Genomic DNA, 17,219 nt, shown 5'->3' on the forward strand with positions numbered 1-17,219 from the left:
TGTATAAATGGCAATTTAACGAGGGCTTGGAGACTATGAGGTCTCCGAAGAACACTTTGAAATTTCCTTCTTATGGAGTATTTTATGGAAAAAATCCAGCTGGGAATTCCAATGAAGATAACCTGGATCCCTGGCCAGACATGTTGGGGAAAAATGGCATAAGACTCCTATGTAATATTAATAGACATAGTAAATTACAGACCTATTAAGTCCAATATTGCAATTTAACTAACGTGAAGGAGAGGTGCTGAAAATTTAAGAAAACAAGTCTCAATTGCTGAAATATAAACAGGCCTGCGTATACTGCAAGTTGTTGGCAGGACAATTAATCACAGTATTGATATTCACAGCAAGAATAACAGTCCAGAACATGACAAGTATGCTGGTAGCTTTCCTGTTTTGAAGAATACCTGAATGAATAATATATGATAGACCGATTACATATTTTTAATGCAAGTATTTTAGAAATTCAATTTCTGCTGATACTTTACTGCAGTCTCTGTACAAGAAAGTTGAACTGCCTCATTCACTTCATTGCTTGTTAACTTTGAAACAAACTGACCAATTAGATGTCAATATTAGCTATTTCATTACTGATCATTTTGGAGATGAACTTGCTTTACCATGCTGAGGTCCAATCTTGTGTGGATTCCCACTTTACTGAGGTGTTAAACTTCTGTGCACCTTTCAGAAAAACTCCTGCTGTGGATGAACCCCAGCAGGTAGCTCGACACCACATAGCCACTCATTGACTTGCACACTCCCATTCTCCCTGAAGACAAGGCAGCGTGAGAAACAAAAAACTCCTTGGCTCTGTGTTGCATCAGTGTGTTATCAGTACTGTTTTTGTCACAAATCCAGCAGATGGGCCACTAGGCTGAAAATTAACTGTCCTAGCCGATACTAGTACACTTCTCTAATTTACAGAGGTGTTAAACTTCCATGCTCTTTTTAAAACATCTTGATTCCTCCTCCTTTCTATCATCGTATTTTTTATTTCAAGCAAAACCTTATAAACAAAACCAACCATGTTTACTGGTATAGAATCAATAGACTTCTGAATTGTACATGGATAGGACTATGTGAGGTTTTGCAAATTAAGGGAATTATGTCATACTAAGTAAATATTTATGCAGACATATTCTGAATATAATAGAGTTTGTAATAGCAGAGTCACAGTGTATGACCATTAACATCTGAAAACTATAGCTGTGAGTCTAAAATGTAGAAACATAATTTATGAGGTTAAATAACAAAATTATATGGAAAATGGAAAATGCTGTATATAAAATCAAGGCAGTTACTGCAGAGAGGTTTTTGGCTTATGATGCTGTTAGTCACCAAGACCTGAAGAAACGCATGTGACCTTTACAGCTGCTAATGAATCTTTAGACGAAGTCAAGTCATTTCCGCAGTCCTTTCATTCTGTTCTTCAGATGGTGATGACTGAGGATTCAAGCGAGTTCACCAGAGGTGAGAATGCTGACAGTAAAATCAAAATGTGCAATAGATTTTTAAAAAATAGCTGTTGTCTCTGTCAGATACTGGATAACAAACACATGTGAGACTAGTGAACGTTTAGACACTTCCGTCTTACACCAAAATTGCTTTCCAGACTGAACCTGTAAAATTAAAACTGAAAGATTCAACAACAAGGCAATCATCAGTTCAGAAGGGCAGCTACCAGCACAGGAAACACATGACTTTTCAAAACATTAATGCATGGAGCGATAGCACAGACTTTGTTTCCCCGAGATCTCCTATATAATCTCAGAATCAATACACACAAACACCAGGAAACAAGACCTGATGATCTTACACTTCCCTTGCTAAAGTAAGAGTTACACATCCTTTCCGAAGCAGCCTTTTTTCTGTCTTTCGTCCTTGTGGCTCCCTTGTTCTGGCACCTCTGCAAATTCATAGCTTGGCACAGAATTTCCCTTTCCCAGGAAAAGCTGTGAGGATGCCCCGCAGGATGGCTCTTCACAGAGGACTGCTGGCTGTCTGCTCACAGCGGAGGGGACTCAGCTGCCCCCCGTGGTACCCCAGCAAGTGCCTGCAGCGGGGATGTGGGGCAGACATGACCCATCTGTAATCAAACACCGTGGAGGTACCACACAAGTAAGAAAAGGCCAGAAACCTTGTATACAACACTCCTGCTCCTACCTGACATAGGAGAGATGTGAGCGGACCACAAGGAAGCCAGGAGCAGCCCTCTCTTCCCGCAGCCCCGATCCTGCATGAGGCGGGCTCTCAGGACGTCTCAACATGGGGCAACACACCTCCGTGGGGCTCCTCCGCGCTGCCCCCAGGCTACAGACGCCTACGCCCTACGGGCATTCGAGAACCACTCAGGCACGCGCGCGCCCATGCCGGCAGCCACCCGCGGGGGTGGAAAGGTGAGCCCGGCTGCCGGCACCGACGGAAAGAAGTGCCGCCGCCGATATGCAGCGGGCCGGGATGGGCTGGGCGGGCTGCGCGTGCGGACAGCCGTTAGCGCGGCGCGTGCGAGCGGCAGATGGCACAGCGCGTGCGGGCGGCGGTTGGGGCCGGGCGGGAAAGAGCAGCACGTGTTGGCTGAGGCGCCGCGTCAAGGTCCGCGCAGGGCGGTGTTGCGCACGTGATCCTCGCGCTGTCCGCGGGCCGGGCTGGAAGATGCTTCCGGCAGCTCGGTGTTCAGCGGGCTGCAGCGCTGGGGACTGCCGCCTGGTTCCCGCGCAAGGAGGAAAAGGCAAATGACGGCTTTTGGAGATCCGCTCTTGCACGGGACGGGTCCAAATGCTTGCAGTCACCACCAGTGACCCGCGTCAGGGATGTTACAGAGGAGTGGTGAGACTTGGCCAGCCCCTGAGCTTCTCCTTCGCAGCTCTTTTGGATGCTCGCCAGTGGTGCCGGCAGGGTCATCGTGGAGTCCGTCTAGAGTGACTGCAAGGGCGAGGTTAGGGGCAGGTGGCCTGGCGATTCTCCCCTCAGTACTTTATGTGAAGGGAAAAGTTCTAGTGGAAGTCACTGCATCCAGTTGGTCAGAACCAAGCTAACTGGCAGGTGTCACAGGCAGACTTTCTGAGGAGCAGGGACTATTCAGTGGGCAAACAGGCTTACTGACCTAGAGAGGAGGACTGCATGTATGCCAGGTAATGGGTACCGCAGCCTAGAGAGGAATGAGAGAGCAAAAACCAGAACAGATATGTCTAGAGGCACAGCATGGCAAGGCAGGCTTTCACACATCCATTCTAAAAGCAGCACAGGTCAGGATGAATTTCAAATGGCTGTACACCAATGTGGGTAGCATATGAAACAAAAGGAAGGAACTGTCTGGCACAGCTGGTGGCCTGTGACTTCAGTTGGATTACATCTGTCAGGAGTCAGTACTGGGACTGTATTCATTAATGACCTGGATGATGGGATGAAGTATATCTTCATCAAGTTTGTGAGTGACTTAAAATGGAGAGAGCTGCTATTTAGAGCACTCCGGACAAGCTAGACAAATGAACTGTCAGGAACTTCGCAAAGTTCAGTGAAAGCAAATCTGAAGTACTGCTGCTGGGTTGAAAAAAAAAAGCCCTGTGCAACTGTGCAGGATGCGGCTGACTGAAGCAGCTCTGGAGTAAAGGACTTGAGTACCCCAGTGGACAGAAAGCTGAATGCAAGCCAGCAGTACACCCTGGCAGCAAGGAGCAAGTCAGCAGAAGTGATCCTTACATTCTGTAGTCCAGAAGACTACATCTGAAGTGCTGTGTCTAGTTTTGGGTTCCATGAGCCACCGTGCAACACTGTATTTCTCCATACATGACCAACAGCTGCCTGTGTTTCCTCTTCAAGGATATTTCTGAAAGAGAAAGCTAATGAATTAATATCCTGTAACTAAGACTGACCTTGATCATAGGAGGACAAGTCTGGCTTAGTGGCAGATCTGACAAGATGTCACACAGGGCATGCAGCAGTGGCAACTGGAGACGCAGCCTGTTGTCTCCAGGACCACTGAGCAGCGTTTGGCTCCATATGGCTGTTTTTCAAGCTAGATGGTGTGGACATGTGGCACACGAGGGCAGACAGATGGTAAGTGTGGCATGCTTACGGGTGTTTGCATTGAGTAGGCACAGTAGCTTCCGGAATATGTTCTTTGCCAGTAATACACTGAGTGCTGTCCGAATCAATTTTAGAAGGGGTAAGCCATCCCCTTAACAGCATGGATGCACACTGTTCTGGAGTAATTGGCTGGAGGAAGCAACAATTATTCCCTGAAGTAGATCACAAGAACAGTATAGATGTAGTCAAAACAAACCAAAATTTTTCATTTAGATATGGCTCAGGCTGAGACACACTGTTCTTTCATCTGTGTTCCATAAAAAATAAGCATTTTGGAATTTCACATTTTTCTAGGACTTTATCATTTATGATGGCATTATGCTATATAGATATGTCTTTAGATTTTTTTGGAAAAAAACTCATTAGATCCAAACTCCAGGTTGGATCTAAATATTTTTCATTTATTTTCCATGTTATCATCAATGAGAAAAAAAGTTGACCTGATTTGAATTTCCCCTTTCTCCACTATATCAGTAGTTACTGTAATTTGGTGACCAAAGCTTTTATAAATATCAGATTGAATTTCCATGATACTTTTAATCCAGACTGAAATTAAAATTCACCGAAGTGGTGAAAATGCAACTAGTCAGTGAAATATCTTTGCTTTAGAAACTAGCGTATGGATTTGAATTCCACTACTGTAACTACAAATGAGTAGAAAGATATGGAAAACATGCATATACATGTATGCACACACACATGCATACATTCTGGCGAATAAATCCACTGTTACTTTAGTGAATTTTGCTCAAGTTTAGTTTCTCCCTACCTCTGTGGATTAGAAATAAAAACACATGGTTTTAAATTTTCTTGGTTATGTAAGAAGATTGAATTTCAGCTTCCTTTTTATTCTTTAAAAAGCACTTACAGTATACATGGCACGGCTTACAAAAATATAAACAAAAAAATATACACTGTTATAAAGTTCTGATCTGAAAACAAACAACAGAGGCAACACAGAAGAAAAAGAAGGAATAAAGTTGGAATGGTTTTATTTCATTTCATGAGTAAGCTGGAATGGGAAAGCAGGTAAACCAATATAGATTAAAGTGTCTGCAAACCTGACAGAAGTGAAACTGTTCAGCAGCGTAACTCAGATAAGATCCAAGGACAGTTTTGTCAAAGAGCTTTCAGAATGCGCTGTATATGTAAAAGATGAGGGAAGGACAAGGGGACACAGAGGATTACTGTAAATACGTGGCATTATAAGGAAGTAATGATGTTGAAGGAAAAGAAAGCAAAACTTGAATGAGGTAGTGGCTTCAATTTTTTTGTGTGAAATGCAAAGATATGAGAAGATTTGAATAATGCAGAATTTGTAGTAGATAAATTTTGATATTTCTGTTTGGATATTACTGCTAATGTCATGTCCAGGGAGATGTTTATCTAGAAAATACATGTTACTTGAAGGCATGGGAGGAAAATCAGTGCAGAGTGATACTGCACTTTGTACTTGTGCTGTGCTTTTACCACACTAAGGCCTTTAAAGCTTTCATCCAAACATACATTTATAGTTCTAATAGCTTAGGTATAGATGTAAATAAAACACTTGGAAATGTTTCCTAAAAACACTCATCTAATATTCTCCTTCTATATAATTCCTCCTTCTTAAAATCTGCTAGTTTTCTTCTTTTTAAAAATTGCATTGCAATCTTATAAAAAATTTTTCTACAGTTTTTCAATGCATTTTGCAAAAACACACTTTAAAGATGAAAATGTACTTCACAATAAGCAAACCATTCAAACACACACATTTTTGATGGCATGTGTTGCCCAAAGTTTTACTCTTGCCTCTCAGGGTGAAAAGTGTATTGATTCTGGCCTCGGGAACTGCATTTCATTCTTCCCCAACTTTAGCAGGTGATAAATCAAAGGTGACGCAGTAAAACCGAACAAGAAGTGGGATTCGAGGGGAGGAATAAAGTAATTCCTTCCAGTTGGCTAGAAAAAGAGATTTCAAACAACTCAATCTTGGACTTTCAAAAACTATTCAGTATTCAGAAGTACATTCAGGAATTTTACATTGATGTTTTTCCAGTTTTTATACCTTCTCAAGAAAAGTTTGTTTATGAAAAGTATGAGTGTTGTTTCTGAAATTTACTTATTTCTGTTTGACGGACATTCCACTGGATCTTTGAACATTTTCTTTTCAGTACCTGCACTTTCTTAGCATAGCACAGTAACAAAGACAAAGGTGACTTCTTGTCTTTTTCCTCTGACTCCTGCCAGTTTTCTGAAGAGTTGTCCGTCAGAGGACTCTCCTAGGTTGCCTTTTCTCTCTTGGGGCAAACAGGAGAACAGGTAAATAAGTGGCTTAAATATTTCGAAGATTAACAGGAGTGATTTATTCTCTTCAAGAACACTTATATTTGTTCTGAGAATTAAAAGAAATAGAAGGCAAGCACCAAATTTGCTCCTGCTAATCAATCAGATAATCACTACCTGCACTACACGGTGACTTTGAGCAGAACAGAAAAGGTCAGGAGAAATGGAGAGCAAATATATTTTTAAAAAAGATTAAATACAGATTTTCTTCATCTGCCATCTATGGCATCTATTCTGGTGAGCAGTGCTTCATACGCTTCATGCCATTACTAGGCAGAGTATGAAGTGGCTTTGAGGCTGCTCTTGCTGCTGTAATCCACGTAACATGAAAACAAGCAAGAAGCCCAGCACATTCTTGAGCAGCTGATGCTCACCTTCCTGTATGTCCTGCTATGAAAATAAAATAAACTCAGTGAGGGTCTATGATCTGCTGTGGCTTTACAAATGCAACTTTAAGTTCTGTATTGTCTCCTAGCTTCCAAGCTCCAAGGCACTTTATCTTTCAAAAGAGACACTCCCTGCGCCACTGAAACAATTCTGTGGCTGTGGACTGGGGAAACGGACCACAGATTAGCGGTGGATGACTGTCTTTTGTGAAGCCATTGTCTGTGCTAAGTAGGTGGAATTGAATACTAGTTCTCCTTTCTTACCAGTTTTTAAAGTAGCTCAATTGCTACTCTACCCCATTGCTATATGAAGAACTTCTTTCTTTTTAGATTTTCTTTCTCAGATGTGTCCTATTCTCTGTGCCACCTGTGCTGAGTATCACTTGTCGCAAACTTTCCTGTAACATGCTAGCCTCGATCTCAACCACCCTTTTTCTTCCAAACTTCCATCTTCTGTTCTTACTGGTTTACTTCCTTTCTCCAGCATTCCCATAGTTCAGTGTTAAAGCTAACAACATCTTTGAGTGTCTTCTTCCTTTTCAAATATTCCGTGCATAAGTTTCAGGTTGTTAGCTTTCTGGAAGAAACCTCTACTTAACTTTAGATAGGGTTTTCCTTTGCAGACCCCAGAAGACTTGAGTTTATTTCATGTTTTATGAAGGGCTGGTGCATACTTTTCAAAGTAATGAAAAAACTACTCAGCTGAAAAAAAAACCCGTAAAGTCAAGCACATAGTTTAGAGAAAAAACTCCCTCCTGTGCTTACCTTAACTGTCAAATGCCAATTTTCTGTGTGAGGACTTTTCCAAAGCTAAAATACTTCAGGCTTTCTCTGATGTGTTTTTTTTGTTTGTTTATTTTTGCTTTTTTTTTTTTTGCCATAATCTTCGGCCTGTCTGTTTTCAATTATCTTCTCAGTCAAGGAAGTTATTTTGTAATTAATATTTATTTTATTAATTGAGGAACTTCAGTGATTGGAAGTCAGCCTGTATACTTCCTTCCAAGTGTTCCAAAGAAAGTAAAATTTCAAAGTAATTCTTATCTACTTTTTTACTTCTGAAGAATAGCTTAATTATTTCCCATTCAGGTCAATTGTTGCAGGACGCAGTACCATTTAACAAATCTAAAATTCTAGTAAGTCCAAAAAACAAAAGTTATCCCATTTAGAATATTAATACAGTTAACATACAGTTATCCCTGAGTTTTCTGTAGCCATTATACATGTCGTTTCTACTTCTGTATTCATTCCATTGACATTATTTGTTCCACAGAATCACTGACATCAAGATTTCTTTGCATTTCTTTTCCTTAATCTTTTGTTTCTGATGTAGTAATTTCTTACTACTTCTTACCAGTATGTTTCTGGGTCTGTGCTTCCTCTGATAGATCTCTCACAATTTTATTTTTATTGTCTACATTACTTAAGAGTTTGTGGCCCGCCTTTCCCTTTTACTTTCTTTGTTGTAATCCCCAAGTCCAATTTTTTACTATGTTTTTCACTATTGACTTTAGGGAACTATATACACCTCATGACACTTGTGATTATATTTTCGAATCTACTACTCTTTTTTTCTTAATCCTCCACCTAACTTATGAACCCTCATGGACTTTCTGCCATTATCAGTTGTTTTATTAGTTATAATGGGCTCCTTATTCTGGTTTCATTTTTTAAAGAGATCTAGTGGAAGTCCATAACACAAGACCAAATATTATCTTTGTCAGAGATCATCTTCTGTGATCAGTTTTGTGATTGGAACAGTCTCGTAGAAAAAGATTACATGAATTTTAATATTGAAGATTTTCCTTCCTATTGTAAGCAGGAGAGCTTCTTTCTGCTCTCATCTCAACTGTGATTAGAGGAACATCACATTAAATATTCATTTTCTTCAGATTCCTACATTATCAAGGCATGAGATGTTCTTGAAATAAATACCATTGTCAAAAACACAGAAGATGAGTGACTATGCATGTTGCTACCATCTATTGTGGGCAAGAGTAGGAGGATTCAGGATTTGGCCTGATACACTTACGAAGTGTATATACTATATACACTTACTCCTGCTACTGAGCAAAATATTTGAGGTAAATAAAAATGTTATAACTTTATGATAAACATTGATGTACAGAACACTGCCCTTGTACTCAAGAAAGGATTCTCTTTCTTGCTCTGCCACTTAATATTATTGCCATTCTTGAAAATCTTAGGTGTTATTCTCACAAGTCTGTGCCTCCATTTAGTCAGAAGAAAAATAGGGCACTTCTTTGGGATATAGTTTGAGCTCTGCTGATGAAGATTACTTGGTGTTGTGTTATATTTTAAAAAGAATATTAGTTTTTACTTACATCATACTAGATAGAAATTATCCATGACAAGAAAGCAGCTACTAATTAAGTGAAAGATAATAACTGCAGTATCACTTAGTAACCCCACGAATGCTTCAGACTAGGAATTAAGGAATTAAAGCTGCAGAGGGAACTTTGGGAGACAAAATATAATTGCTTGTTTGTAGTTTCCTTTTCTTATTATGACTAACATGGCAAACCCATTTTCCTAAACTAAGAGAAGATTTTGACTTGGGAACAGGGCAGAAATGCTAGTTAGCTGAATTGTGCTGTACTAGCATCATTAATTCGATTCAAACAGTGGAGAAAGATAGATTTTTTACAAGAACAAAACAGAGTTCACTGATAGCAAGAGAATATTACTCTGTAATAGGTGGGACAGGCTTCCTGAAGGACCTCCGTACCTCTCTATGTGTTCTTAGATCTCATATAAGCTCATGCACATTGAAGAGGAGCTCAAATTCAATTGCAAGCTCTACAAAATGATTTCTCTGTTATGGGAGAAATTCTTCAAGCTTTTTTGTATTGCTTTTTTTGCATTGCTATAGGAGTTAATAAATAACTATTTTTTAACCTCCTGAAGTGTATAATTTAGCTTGGGGTCAGTACCTGACTTTTAAGATTACAATGCATCCAAACTTTCCAGATTCATTTTTAATTCCTTATTTGAAATTTTGTCCAAGGAAGAAGAGAGATTTCACCATTTCCCTGATGGGTCTTCATGTCAGACAGATAAGACAAGGCAGAGCTTTTGGGGAAGTTGATTGTCCTCCACACTTCAAAGCACAGATCTATTTTGCATACAGTGAACCAGCAGTCAGCATATTGTTTAGTGGGGCTGTTGGTATTATTATGCAAACGCTCCACATTGTATCCACCTATTTGTTTCCTCTGAATTTTTAGGGCAGAAACATATGGTCCTAATCATCTAAATTATGGCAAGGTCTTAAAAAGACTCTCAGAATGAGGAGTCTCCTTTTGTTGCTTTCTTAGATAACTAAATCGGGTTACAAGACTGTCCCACCAAATAAGTATCTTAAATTTATGAGATGATTAATTTTTCTTTTTTTTTTTTCCAAGTAATATGTAATTATATAACGGATAAAACTTTTGATATCAGTAATTGCACCTAAGTCATATGAAAGGGAGGTCAACTGCAGAAGTGAATTCTTCATCATTATCCAGTGAATTTCATACTCATTACATGGCGGTGTCATTACTCTGAACTAACATGTTTTGCTAATTGTACAGAGACCACACTCCTGTAGTCATAATTTTAATTGCCTGGTTTAGAATTTTTAATATCACTGTAATTGCTGATTAGTCACACTGTGTTTAATAGACTATCAGTAAATTTTATATGTAACAAAAATTAAAGCCTTATATATTGGAAGTCTGAGAAACTGGCAAAAGAAGTAACTATAGTCTGAGAAAAGTATTTAGTTCTTGAGATAGAGTGTTTTTCAAAACCAGCACACTCTCTTATTTTTCCTTAAAGTCTCAAATTCTGCCAATATATGTCCTTCTCAAGCCATATTTAGGGCTCTTCCAGGGTTGGCCTTTTTGTTTTTTTCTGGGAGCCTAATTCTCTTCTAACCAAAAGAGACTAGAAATGAACTGGAATACAGATGACACGTATTTCTTCCTTGACAGAAGTACAAAGCAAAGCATCATGGCTGACCTAGAAATGCTCCTGAGTTCAGAATTGTCTCCACATCTCCCTTTAGGAGTTACATTCAGCTGTGCTTACATCAAGAAAAGCTGATTTGATATAAATAAATTTTCTAAAGAAAGAGAAATTAGTCAGAAAGAGTGAAATATAAGGGGGACATCAGTATCTCTTACAAAACTATCACCACATACAAACTAAAAATTACCTGTTTTGGTTAACACAAATAGCATTTTGTTAGAGATTCGCAACCCTCCTACCCTCATATTAATAATGTCATTAATCTGCAGCTTCTCAGGTGAGTTCCCAGTACTCCAGTATGATTGACTTCTGTATTTATTTGTTCTGTTTGTGCATATTTGGCAGGTGCTAAAAGTGTTTGGCACTTTTGCCAACAAGCACTGGAGAAAAGCTGTACCCTTGGTTAAAAGGCATATTGACAATTATGTGAGTGCTGGTTTCATGAAGGATGCAGACAGTTTGATGTAAAGATCTTTAAGCTCCAAGTCAGCTTGGGCGCATTCTCCAATCACAATTGTATTTAGCAGAAGAATACAAAAAAGAAGAAAAGAAACCTGTGCAGGGGAAAGAAGTGCCTTAATGGAGCATGAGGAAGTAGTAGAGCAATCTGGACAGTGGAATCACTAGTGATTATGGAAACAAATGGTATCAATTAAAGTGATATGTCTGCCTTCATTAATTCCAATGCACTATCAATATGCTAACTATCAAATACTTTATCCTGAGGAATGACCCTGACAGATCATAAAGCCTTTGTCTTCCTGGCATTACATCTCTACACAAAGCCCTGCAGATCAAGGGAGGCACATTGTTACAGATGGATCAGGCACAGGCACACATTAGCAGAGAAACAGATTTAATCCATTACTGAATAAATCTTTCTGAAGTTGGTTGCAACTGTGTGGTGTGGTTGTTGATTTACTATACACAAAAGCAGCAAACTTTTACATGTTTTCTAGCTGGATTTTATTTGGAAAGGCAGTCTTTCAGAATAACAAGGAAGAATTTCAATAGTTCTGTCACAATGAGGAAAGAGATAAATGAATTTGTTTTATCTAATTCTAAAGTTGTTTGAACATGGTGGATGGGGTAGCTTGATTTCACATTGTAAAGCTTGTGTTCTATCTAGTAGAATGTGATGGTGAGATAGGAAAAGTACACAGAGGAGGAGAAAAAAAAGCCACTGAAGAAACAAAAGCTGGAAAATGAATTTAAAGTAGGAAAGAATGGAAAAGAGAGGACGGTATGTTTAAGTTAGGATTTACTTTTACGTGTAACACAAAAATACAGCATAAGTCAGGACAATACTGCTTATGTAACTTTAATACATAGTCAAATCACTTAAGCTCTACCTCCTCCAGAGGCATTAAGAATACAATAGTATTCCTTTCAGAAGAGTGCAGTGATAGAAGAAGGCTGATAGCATTGCATTTTTTTAGAAAACTGTTTAAATGTGCTCCCCAGCCTTCCTGGGAGATCCTGCAGATCTACATAAAATGCTCTAGGCCAACTTCTCATCCCACTCCCAGCAATGGTGTTCTGAAAAATCAGGTAGATAACTGTCACAAATGGAAGAGCCTCTTGGAAGGTGGATCTTCTTTCAGTGCTTAAAGCCAGGGAAAAAAAAGAAAAAAAAAGAAAAAAAAAAAAAGCAGGATAATTGCATAAGAAGTTAGTGTGAATTGACATTTTTAACATATGCCAGGTCATTTGGCTTCTGTAGGACTCAGAATCAATTCAGACATAACAGTATGTTATCATAGCACGATTTCCTTCTCCACTTTCCTTACTGGCATAGTAGCTCACTGTAAAATCCCTGACCTATTATAAATTAAGAATCTGATTCTGTGCAAGTGATATTTTAAATCAGTGACAAGGTAACTGAGAGCACACTTTGGAAATAAGAGCCAAACTCCAGAATTAGATGGTTAGAACAAAACAAAACAAAAACAACCTGTGAATAATGATGGTGGCTCTGCCCTGCTGAGCAGCCCTGCCCAGTCCTGGGCACACAGCTGTCACTCAGCACTAACCAAACAAGGGTACGCTATTAATCCTATCTGGGCTAAAAACAGGGCATGGCAAGGGTGCAGTGCAGTGCTAACTCAAGTTATGGATAATAAGTTTATGGATTTTGATACACTGGCTAAACACAGTCCTGTGAGCAGCAAAAAATATGCAGCCATGCTTTCTATTTTGATAAAGGAATTTGACAGTAGGTTTCAAGATCACCAAAATATCATCAATTTTTTGGTTTATTTGCAACTCCATTTTCAGTCAGCATAAATACATTACTTGTGAATTTTCAAATGGGATGTATAGAGTTGCAATTAAAAATTTGATCATGTCTCTTTACCAAACTTTTGTACACCCTCTCTTATCAGAGATAAAAATCCCTCACTTCACAGTCATACCTTACTCGTGTCATAGAATCATAGAATGGCTTGAATTGGAAGAGACCTCAAGGATCATCAAGTTCCAACTCCCCTGCCACAGGCAGTTGCCTACCACTAGATCAAGTACTAGATCAGATTGCCCAGGGCCCCATCCAGCCTGGCCTTAAACACCTCCAGGGACAGGCCATTTGCAGCCTCTCTGGGCAAACTGTTCCAGCACCTCACCACCCTCCCTGTGAAAAACTTCCCCCTGACATCTAATTTAGATCTCCCCTCCTTTAGTTTAAAACCATTCCCCCTTATCCTATCACTATCTGCCCATGTAAAAAGTTGATTTCCCTCATGTTTATAAACTCCCTTTAAATATTGCAAGGCCACAATGAGGTCTCCCTGCGGCCTTTTCTTTTCCAGGCTGAATAAGCCAAGCTCCTTCAGCCTATCTTCACAGGAGAGTTGTCATCATCTTTTGGCATTACGTACATTTGTGAACAACTGTTTTCAAGGATGAAGCATAGGAAGAGTAAAATTTTATTAAAAATCTCTACTGAACATCTTGAGAACTCACTAAGAATTGCAGCCACTGCCATTGAACCAGACTGATGCGTTGGTTTCATAAAGGCGAAGTCACATATCCCACTAGTTTTATGTTTTGGTTGCTCTCTTTTTTATGTGTCATGGTTTTATGATTTTTGGTTATCAGTATTCCACGTCATAACATCATGTAGTGCACTGGGAGTTACAGAGTTAATGCTCCAGTTCTGTGGATGATGGATGGTTCTGGGTACCTGGTTCTCAGAAGAGAAGAAGAACTACATACCCCAGAGGACTTGGCATTGTTCTGTTTCCATTTTCTGTTCGGAGGGAAAGATAAAACCATTTGCAGATCACGAGACGCTCTCTCTTTTCCTTTCTGCTTGTCCCGGCATGTCACTCCCTAGACGTCTTGCCTTCAGCATTAGAGTAAGGCCTTTGGTTTTTGGACATTCTTTCTCATTTTATTTGATTTATTAGCTTCAATTTTAATTATATTATATTATATTGTGTTATCTTGCATTCCGATATCTTATTTAGTAAATTAGTTTGTCTCTTCTCAGATCATTGCTGCTGTTTTGGTTTTGTTTTTAGGCCCATCTCCCTGCCCTTTTCCCCTTTTCCCCTTTTCCCCTTTCCTGTGCTGTAGGTCCATGTGTCCTCCCGTTCCATTAGTCACAGGACTGGGCTGAACCAGCCGTAAACCACTGACAATATGTTTTAATAAAAAACATTAAAAATTAAAAAAAGTCTTGCTACTTACGTAAATTAACTGTATTATGTATTTAATAAGGGCTGCTCTGAGAGTAATGCCTCCTATTTATTATGTCAGCCCATGATATCAGAGGTGGATATTGGTGGTATGGCAGTAGAGGTTGAACCTTCCCATCAATATTCCTTTACATTTTGTTGCCGTGTAACAGATGGCAGCAGAGGGGCAGTCTGACAAAATGGCGTCTGACATGAAGGTGTGTGTGAAGCACTGGTGTGGAATTGAATTCTTCCATGCAGAAAAAAAAGCACCCACTGACATTCATCGATGCTTGGTGAACATTTATGAACACCATACAGTGGACGTTAGCACTGTGAGATGGTGGCTGGTGCGTTTCAGCAGCGGTGACAGCAACAGTGAATCACCTCACCTGGTACAGATTTTTACGAGCACAGCATGCAGGCTCTTGTTCATTGCTGGTGAAAATACATAGCTAATAGTGGTTACTCTGTGGGAAAAAGTGTTTTGTAGCTTAGAATTTGCTCAATCTAACAGTGTCGTGCTCTTTGCGTAAGTTGTAATTTCTATGTAAATAATCAGGAGGCATTACTTTTGGAGCAGCCTTTGTAGATGTAGCCCTAGATGATTGGCCCAGGCAAGCCAGTAGATTGGACACACATGCATTAGGGTATGGACTTCATGCCTTGCTTGGACTTGCTAATTGGCTACTCACAGTAGTGGATGTTAAATACGCTGCATACTCTGCTGGCATATCTATGTGTCATTGAGAAGGCTAGTTCTGCAGGTACACATTGCCCTCAGAGATGTTTGCTTACTTGTTTAGAGCACTTGGGGGATATATATCCTGGATACCTCCCTTTACTGGATGTTTTGTTGAAAAGACAATTTTGTGTCCAATGTTCTGCTCAAATAACAACCTTTTTCACCCTGGACACACTTAGTTCCCCTTGACAGTAACTTATAATACTAACTCATTGTCCAGACTGACTTTGAACTCAGATTTAGATTTGGCAATGTAAACCTATTAGCATTTCTCTGAGTCAGTTCACGTCACTGCATTAAGATGGATGAGTATGTCTGTTCCAGGCCATCTCTAATGAATGACTTCCTATTACTGCCAATGATAGCATTTTCCTCTATGGACTAGAGAATCACAGAAAGTGAACCACCACTAAAAGCTGATTTAAAAAAAAAAAAAGATAAAAAAAAAATTAAAAAAAAGTCATTCCCTCAATTCAAAACCTTAAAGGCTTCTAACAGCAGGACTGTAGTTTCCCTAAAATCCTAATTATAGTGAATTAAATGACTAAAATGCTACTAATTACTTCTTAATTTCAAGAGAGATGTTTACAAAGCACAATATAATGAGTAATACAGTACTTCAAATGATTACTAATGTTGCCATTTTGTCTGACTTAATCTCAATTAGTATAAATCACAATGTCATCGTTGCTAATTGCCATTCCTTTTGAGCAAAATGCTAATTTTGCTTTACAATCATGCAATCGCTGTTTGTTTTTCCTTTAAATTATTCCATTTAAGAGGCCTTGATAAAAGAAGTGCTTAGAATCTTTTATTTTCAAGAGCTCAAGAAGAGGAAGCTATTGGACTTAGGCGTTTGGGATTTATTTTTCAGTAGATTTGTCTTTTTAGTTCATTTTTTTTCTGTAATAAAATAAAAGCTTTCACCTCTCAAATGAATCTTCAAGCAAGATGTAAATCTCTATCAAACTGTACTTTCAAGGGATTTTGCTTGTTTACTGGCTGTCAGAACTTGTCTTTATTATCCATATCTTGGGAAAGTTTTGAATATTTTTCATGAAGAAAAGAAATACTTTGCACTTAACTGCAACTTACAAGGTTCTCACTGTACATGTGAGAAGTTAAAGATCAGCAGAGAAAGTTAAAATGATTTGCTCAAGGTCAGAGAAAGTATCGAGGGAGTGAATGCTGAAATCTATGCAGAAATCAGGTGTGGATCTCCTTATCTTAGCTTGTGAACTAACTAGCAGTCAGTGCTCCCATCCTTTAAATGGCTCAAATTTAAAACGCTTGAGTCCTTTGAGCAGCATATGCATTACAATACCAATATATTTGTATTCTGGTAATATATAAATTAATGAGGATAGGGAAAAGGACTTCAGTACTGCTAGCTTTACTGAGACTCACTGAGATCAACTCTGAACCCTGAGCCATCAGAAATGATTAAAAAGCTCCGTTTGTATGCCCCTGGTGGGATCAGACCCAGCTGAATCATAATGTTTCATCGTCTTTCTGTGTCCTTATGTGAATGCTTTGATCAACAAGGTCTGTTAAACTGAATGGAAATGGAAGAAGGCACTGGAATGCCTGTAGAGAGTTAATAGTAGACCACTTTCCTACCCTTAATAGTAGGAATAAGTATGAAAGACAGTAAGAAAAATCCATCCCTCTGTATGGAGAGAGGATGGAAGCAGAATAGATCTAGTAAGCTTGTACTGACACCTTTCAGTCATCATTTGTGGATCTATGAAACAAGTTCTCTGCACTGTGCCTTTTCATTCCTGGTGTACACTTGAGCAGTTTGAAAAGCTGGATTTTGTACCAAGGATCAGCCTTTATCTTTCACCTCCTTCTCTCTCCCTTTCTCCTTCTCTAGACCAGCCATAATATTTCTTCTGCTTGGAATAGACTCTTAGGGGTGAGCAACAGCTGTGCTCTTTAAGACATAGTACATGTCACAACTCC

The 17,219-nt window shown here is 39.2% G+C and overlaps 1 long non-coding RNA gene across 1 annotated transcript in view; it reads right to left on the reverse strand.

The window, feature by feature from the left end:
* LOC110402039 overlaps nucleotides 1–4,308 on the reverse strand; it is a 38,000-nt gene extending 33,692 nt beyond the window's left edge. Inside the window, exon 1 of the long non-coding RNA XR_002440837.1 lies at nucleotides 2,167–4,308. This is a non-coding gene — a long non-coding RNA (uncharacterized LOC110402039). The remainder of the gene's footprint in view (nucleotides 1–2,166) is intronic.

The sequence above is a fragment of the Numida meleagris genome, chromosome 6 (genome assembly GCF_002078875.1).
Source record: "Numida meleagris isolate 19003 breed g44 Domestic line chromosome 6, NumMel1.0, whole genome shotgun sequence".
Classification (NCBI taxonomy): Eukaryota; Metazoa; Chordata; class Aves; order Galliformes; family Numididae; genus Numida; species Numida meleagris.